Here is a 7,800-nt window from a genome sequence, read left to right on the forward strand (position 1 = left end):
AGTAGCCACTCACGCTAAGGGACACACCCTAGATCAGGTCTGGACGTCTAACCTAGAGATAGCCAACCTATGCATTTCCTCTTGTCAATGGTCAGACCATCTTTCTATCACCTTTACCATCCTGAGTATCCTTATTCCCAAATCCTCGCCCTCAACTCGATTACGGCCAGGAATTGGAGTCGGGTAGACACTAAAGAATTTAGCACTTTATTAGCTGCATCTAAACCCTCTGGTTTGATTGCTTCCCCTCACATCCAGGCAGAAAACATTAACACTTGGTTGGAATCTGCCAGAGAAAGTTTTGCTCCTCTGAAGACAATTAAAAACAAAAGGTCCCATGACGCACAGCGTTGGTTTTCTGACAATTTGAAGGCCATGAAATTGGCCTTGCGACAAACCGAACGGAAGTGGAGACAGGGCTACGGCCCCCATAAAAAGACCATCTTCATGGCAGCACTTAACGATTACAAAAGCGCCATTATCAGGACTAAATCTGAATATTTTTCTTCAAAAATCCTGGCATAAACCAACAAGGCCAAGGACATTTTTACAATAGTGGATGAACTTGTCAAACCTGGCCGCGTTATCGCAAAACCCACTCCTTCACAATCCTTATGTGATTCTCTCAATAGCTATTTTATTGAGAAAGTTGTTAACATCAAATCTAGTATTCCTCAGTCCTCTGCATTTTTAGACCCCTGTGGCTCATATACCAATCCTCACCGCCTGGATCATTTCCCTCTCATCACCCAAGAGGTTTTTTTCTCCTTACTTAAGAAGGTTAGTTCGGGATCCCCCACTGACAGCTGTCCTCCTTCTATCCTCCGGGAAGTCTTCCACCATTGCCCTGAGCCCCTTATGTCCCTTCTTAACAATTCCCTCACTATGGGCATTGTCCCCAACCTTTTTAAGAGTGCAGAAGTGCTACCTATTTTTTAAAAAAAACAGGCACTGACCCTTCCATTCCCAGCAATTTTCGTCCTATCTCACTGCTGCCCTTTTTGGGAAAAATCCTGGAAGCCTATGTTGCCAACTGTCTCAGCACTTTTGTTGAGAAGGCACACTATCTGGACCCTCACCAAGCTGGTTTTAGATCCGAACATTCCACCAAGTCTGTTATTTTAGCAGTCCTCGATGAATTACAAAGGGGGGCTGACCAAAGCTCCACGCAAGCTCTGGTGCTCCTAGACCTCTCGGCTGCTTTCAATACAGTTGACCACCATCTGTTGGTCGACCAGGTCAAGAGCGCCGGGATCCGGGGTCCTCCTCTGAAATGGATATCTTCATTTCTCAGTGACCGCTTTCAAGCAGTCCGTCTCGCTAGCTTCTTGGCTGAGAAAGGGAGACTGATGTGTGGGGTCCCACAGGGCTCATCGCTCTCTCCCCTTCTTTTTAACTTGTATATTCTTCCTTTGATTTTGGCCCTTCAAAAGAGAGAGGTGGTTATCTTTAACTACGCCGACGATCTCCAGTTAGTGTTTAACATTGACTCTTCCCCTTCATCTATGGAAAGCTTCCAGTCTACTATGATATTCATTAGCATCTGGTTTAATGCTAACAATCTTAAGTTAAATCCAGACAAAACCGAGCTGATTCTCACGGGCAGCTCAGGGAATCCCTGGAACTCCAATTTTTGGCCATATTCTCTGGGATGTCCTCCATCTCCTGTCAACTCAGTCAAAAGCCTGGGAATCGTGATTAGCAATGACCTCACGATGAACACACAGATTAATGCTGTGGTATCTGCTTGTTTCTTCCACTTCCGAAGAATTCGCAAAATAAGCAGATATTTAACCAGTGAGGCCCAGATTCAAGTTATACTTGCCCTGGTTATGTCGCGTATTGACTACGCTAATTCCTTGTATACCGGCATAGCAGCTTACCAACTACGTTGGCTTCAACTGGTGCAGAACCAAGCCGCTAGGCTTGTGTATGGCCAACCTAAATCTCCCCATGTGAAACCTTTGTTGAAAAACTTACATTGGCTTCCCGTGACCCAACGCTGTCTTTTTAAATTAAGCTGAACTATCTACAAAGCCCTCTTGGATTGTGGCCCGACCTTCATTGCATCTAGAGTACAGCGCTATGTCCCCTCTCGAGCCTTGCGCTCTGCGAACATGAATCTGCTGACCCCTTGTCCGTTTAAACGCAAAAAACATGGGGGTCTTAGATTCTCGATTCTGGCGCCACAATTCTGGAATTCTCTTTCCCTCGAATTGCGCCTGTCTTCTTCCTAAACTCAGTTTAGGACTCAGTTTAGAACGTCTCTTAAAACCTGGTTGTTTGTCCAGGCCTACTATTGAACTCTTCTTTTACTGCTCCATCATTTGACCGACTCCGCTTAGCGCCAAGAAACTGTTGGTGAACGTGCGCTTTATAAATTGTTTTTAACATAACATAACAACATAACTTTTGACTGCTGCTGGGACCCCATTGTGTCAGCTCATTGCCGTAGACGCGCCCACACACCACCCCTTCCAAGCCACATCACTTTTGACTGCCGCTGGGACCACATTGTGCCGGGTCATTGGCGTCACCACGCCAACACACCACCCCTTCTACCATTCTGTCTATCCTCTGTAGCTCATCCCCTCTCTTCTGTTCTCCTCCCTCTGTTTCATTTTCTTCTTCCCCTCTCTCTGATCTATAACTCACCTCTTCTTCCTCTGTCCCTCCTCTCCATCCTGTAAGACCCGGTCCACGGCTACTACCTCTCACCCTTCTCTTCTTTGCATAACATACCAAAAAATATATATTTGTAAAGCACACATTCACCCAGAAGTGTGTATTGGTGCTGAATAACAGATTTGTATTGTTACCCAATTCAATTGTACTCATTTCATTGACCTCAGAAGGATGAAAGGCTGAGTTGACCCGCTGGGACCTGAACCTGTGACCATGAGCTCAAACACAGGCTCCCTACAGTGGACATTTTAGTCCACTGAGCCACCAGACATGGCTTTACTCTAGAGTTCACACACTCGTCCCGTCTCCTGTCCATCTTGTAGCACTCCTCCCCTTCTAGCTCTGTAGCCCTCTCGCATCCTTTTGTAGCTCACCTCCTCCTCCCACTCTCTCTTCCCCCATCTACACTAAATCCCTCTTCCCCTTCTCTCCTCCACAGCTCACTTCTTCTCTTCTGCTTTTCTCTCCTCCCTCTGCTCAATAACTCATCCCTTCTTCCCATCTATCCTGTATCACTCCGCCCCTTCTAGCTCCCTCTCTCTTTTGCATCTTTAAGCAGGGCCAATGGAATTCTGCGATAACTGAGGGCCAATATATGCGGCAGGGTTGACTAAATTATGGGCCAAAAATAGGCAAATTATGCAGCAAAATGCAGCACTTTTTGTACCAGTATTGCTGCATTTTTCTGTCTTTTTTACACACTAACATTTTCTTGGCAAAGTTGCCACCTCGTTAGTAACAGTTGAATGCTCAAATACACCAATAATCCGTTGAAAGGCGAGGAGGCAGCTTTTGCGAAGAGCCTCCACTGTGCAACGCCATTTGTTGCTGCATTTTTAGTAACTTTTGATCCCTTTGAGCTAGAAACAAAAGATTTTTTGGGTAAAATCTGCAGATTGTGCAGCAGATGAGGAATTATGTGACAAACACAGAAAATCCAAGATTATATGGAAAGTTATGTGGCCGCAGAACTGCATAATTTCAGGGGCCCTGGATGTATGTCACCTTTTTTTCTCAGTTACTCCCCTTTCCTCTTTCCAACTTTCCTTGTCCTGTAACTCGTATCTTCCTCCTCTCTCCTCTCCACCCTGTATTACTCCGCTTTGTCTAAATCCCTCTTCGCCCCTCTCTTTCCTCTATCGTTCACCCAGTACTTAATTTGTGCCTGTGCTTTCCGGTGCTCAGCACCGGCAGTTAATTGCCAGCACCGAGGCTTATGACTGCCTGCCACATTGTAGTGGTGTCTGCTAACTTAGGTACAAGCACAGCAACAACTGTTTATTATTTCAATTTCAATTTCCAATTATTAGTATTTGCCTCCAAAGCCATTCTTATAGCTCTGGGGGCCTGTGATAGTACGAATTATTACCCTTTTAAGAGTGAGATGATTAGTAGAGTGTTGGTGCTGTCATTGGCAGTGCTGCCAGGGGCAAGAGATGGCGCAAGCTCTAGTGTCCTCCTGTCGAGAGCCCCGGCACTACGTTTTTTTACAAATTAAGCACTGCGTTCACCTCTTCTGCTCAGTTCCTCTCCCTTCCCTCCCCCTCTCTCTCCTCTGTAGTTCACCTCTTCTGCTCAGTTCCTCCCCCTTCCCTCCCCCTCTCTCTCCTCTGTAGTTCACCTCTTCTGCTCAGTTCCTCCCCCTTCCCTCCCCCTCTCTCTCCTCTGTAGTTCACCTCTTCTGCTCAGTTCCTCCCCCTTCCCTCCCCCTCTCTCTCCTCTGTAGTTCACCTCTTCTCCTCAGTTCCTCGTCCCGCCCTTTTCCTCCTCTCTTTCCTCTATCGCTCACCTCTTCTGCTCAGTTCCTCTCCCTTCCCTCCCCCTCTCTCTCCTCTGTAGTTCACCTCTTCTGCTCAGTTCCTCTCCCTTCCCTCCCCCTCTCTCTCCTCTGTAGTTCACCTCTTCTGCTCAGTTCCTCTCCCTTCCCTCCCCCTCTCTCTCCTCTGTAGTTCACCTCTTCTCCTCAGTTCCTCGTCCCGCCCTTTTCCTCTATCGCTCACCTCTGCTGCTCAGTTCCTCTCCCTTCCCTCCCCCTCTCTCTCCTCTGTAGTTCACCTCTTCTGCTCAGTTCCTCTCCCTTCCCTCCCCCTCTCTCTCCTCTGTAGTTCACCTCTTCTGCTCAGTTCCTCTCCCTTCCCTCCCCCTCTCTCTCCTCTGTAGTTCACCTCTTCTCCTCAGTTCCTCGTCCCGCCCTTTTCCTCTATCGCTCACCTCTTCTGCTCAGTTCCTCTCCCTTCCCTCCCCCTCTCTCTCCTCTGTAGTTCACCTCTTCTGCTCAGTTCCTCTGCCTTCCCTCCCCCTCTCTCTCCTCCTTAGTTCACCTCTTCTCCTCAGTTCCTCGTCCCGCCCTTTTCCTCCTCTCTTTCCTCTATCGCTCACCTCTTCTGCTCAATTCCTCTCCCTTCCCTCCCCCTCTCTCTCCTCTGTAGTTCACCTCTTCTGCTCAGTTCCTCTCCCTTCCCTCCCCCTCTCTCTCCTCTGTAGTTCACATCTTCTGCTCAGTTCCTCGTCCCTTCCCTCCCCCTCTCTCTCCTCTGCAGTTCACCTCTTCTGCTCAGTTCCTCTCCCTTCCCTCCCCCTCTCTCTCCTCTGTAGTTCACCTCTTCTCCTCAGTTCCTCGTCCCGCCCTTTTCCTCCTCTCTTTCCTCTATCGCTCACCTCTTCTGCTCAGTTCCTCTCCCTTCCCTAACCCTCTCTCTCCTCTGTAGTTCACCTCTTCTGCTCAGTTCCTCTCCCTTCCCTACCCCCCTCTCTCCTCTGTAGTTCACCTCTTCTGCTCAGTTCCTCTCCCTTCCCTCCCCCTCTCTCTCCTCTGTAGTTCACCTCTTCTCCGCAGTTCCTCGTCCCGCCCTTTTCCTCCTCTTTCCTCTATCGCTCACCTCTTCTGCTCAGTTCCTCTCCCTTCCCTCCCCCTCTCTCTCCTCTGTAGTTCACCTCTTCTCCTCAGTTCCTCGTCCCTTCCCTCCCCCTCTCTCTCCTCTGTAGTTCACCTCTTTGGCTCAGTTCCTCTCCCTTCCCTCCCCCTCTCTCTCCTCTGTAGTTCACTTCTTCTCCTCAGTTCCTCTCCCTTCCCTCGCCCCCTCTCTCTTCTCTGTAGTTCACCTCTTCTGCTCAGTTCCTCTCCCTCCCCTTCCCCTCTCTCTGCCCCATAATTGATCTCTTCTCGCTCCCTCTCCTCTCCTCTCCATCCTGTACCTCCCCCCTCTCCCTCCCCATCCCCCTTTAATAAAGCCGTCCAGGGTTGCTCCTGTCATGTCTCATTAGTGGGTTTTTGTTTTGCTTTTCCCTCCCTGCATGTCCCTGTTTCTTGAAACTGGGGGCCCCGCGCTCCCCGCCTCTGAGGCAGTGTGACATTTGGGTTCCGGGGTGACACGGCTGCAAGCGCCGCGAGCTGACACCTTCCCTATGGCGAGCTGGCGCTTTAAAAAATTCAATTTCAGGCAAATTGGTCCTTATCACGGCAAGAGAGATGTGTTGTGCAATAAATAATTCATTATAATTATTTTGTCCTGAAGAGAGAGGCAAGCATGAATGAGCAAGGAACGAGGGAAAATGAAGAACTGGTGGGGGCAAACGGGAGGAAGGGGCTCTGTATGGAATGGCTGATAGAGACGGTGTGTGAGAGGAAAACAGATACAGGGACACACGTGTGTTGGTGAGCAGAGGGGCACTGTGGGCTGAATGTTGTGTGTGTGTTATGAGAGTAAGACATGTTCTTCTTTGGAATACTCGTGTGGTATGCATGTGAGTTCGTGTGTGTCTGTGGTGCAAGAGTGTGGTGTTTGTGTATGAGTATAGTGTGTGTACATGTGCGTGTCTGTATATGATGGATCAATATAGCGTGTGTGGCATGTGAGTATTGTATGTGCATCTGTGGTATACTAGCGTGGCGTGCATTTGAGTTTGTGTGTGTCTGTGGTGTAAGAGTGTGGTGTTTGTGTATGAGTATAGTGTGTGTGCATGTGTTTGTCTGTATATGATGGATGAATATAGTGTGTGTGGCTTGTGAGTATTGTATGAGCATCTGTGGTATACTAGCGTGGTGTGCATGCATGTTCATGTGTGTCTGTGGTGCACGAGTGTGATGTTTGTGTATGAGTATAGTGTGTGTACATGTGTGTCTGTATATGATGGATAAATATATTGTGAGTGGCATGTGAGTATTGTATGTGCTTCTTTGGTACACTTGTGTGGTGTGCATGCACGTTAGTGTGTGTCTGTGGTGTAAGAGTGGATGTTTGTGTATAAGCATAGTGTGTGTACATGCGTGTGTGTGTATGATGGATTAATATAGTGTGTGTGATATGTGAGTATACTAGTGTGGTGTGCATGTGCGTTTGTGTGTGTCTGTGGTGTAAGAGTGTGGTGTTTGTGTATGAGTATATTGTGTGTACATGTTTGTCTATGTATGATGGATGAATATGGAGTGTTCGGCATGTGAGTATTGTATGTGCTTCTTTGGTATACTCGTGTGGTGTGCATGCATGTTTGTGTGTGTCTGTGGTGTAAGAGTGGGTGTTTGTGTATGAGTATAGTGTGTGTACATGTGTGTGTGTGTATGATTGATTAATATAGCGTGTGTGATATGTCAGTATACGAGCGTGTTGTGCATGCATATTCGTGTGTGTCTGTGGTGTAAGAGTGTGGTGTTTGTGCATGAGTATAGTGTGTACATGTGTCTGTATATGATAGATGAATATAGAGTGTGTGGCATGTGAGTATTGTATGTGCGTCTGTGGTATACTAGTGTGGTGTGCATGCGCGTTAGTGTGTGTCTGTGGTGTGAGTATGGTGTTTGTGTATGAGTATAGTGTGTGTACATGTGTGTGTCTGTATATGATTAATGAATATAGCTTGTGTGATATGTGAGTATCGTATGTGCATCTGTGGTATATGCTAGTATGGTGTGCATGTGCGATGGTATGCCTGTATATATGTGGTGTAAGAGTGTGGTGTTTGTATATGAGTATAGTGTGTGTGCATGTGTGTGTCTGTATATGATGGATTAATAGCGTGTGTGATATGTGAGTATGGTATGTGCGTCTGTGGTAAATACTAGTGTGGTGTGCATGCATGTTTGTGTGTGTCTGTGGTGTAAGAGTGTGGTGTTTGTGT

The sequence above is a fragment of the Triturus cristatus genome, chromosome 5_2 (genome assembly GCF_964204655.1).
Source record: "Triturus cristatus chromosome 5_2, aTriCri1.1, whole genome shotgun sequence".
Lineage (NCBI taxonomy): Eukaryota > Metazoa > Chordata > Amphibia > Caudata > Salamandridae > Triturus > Triturus cristatus.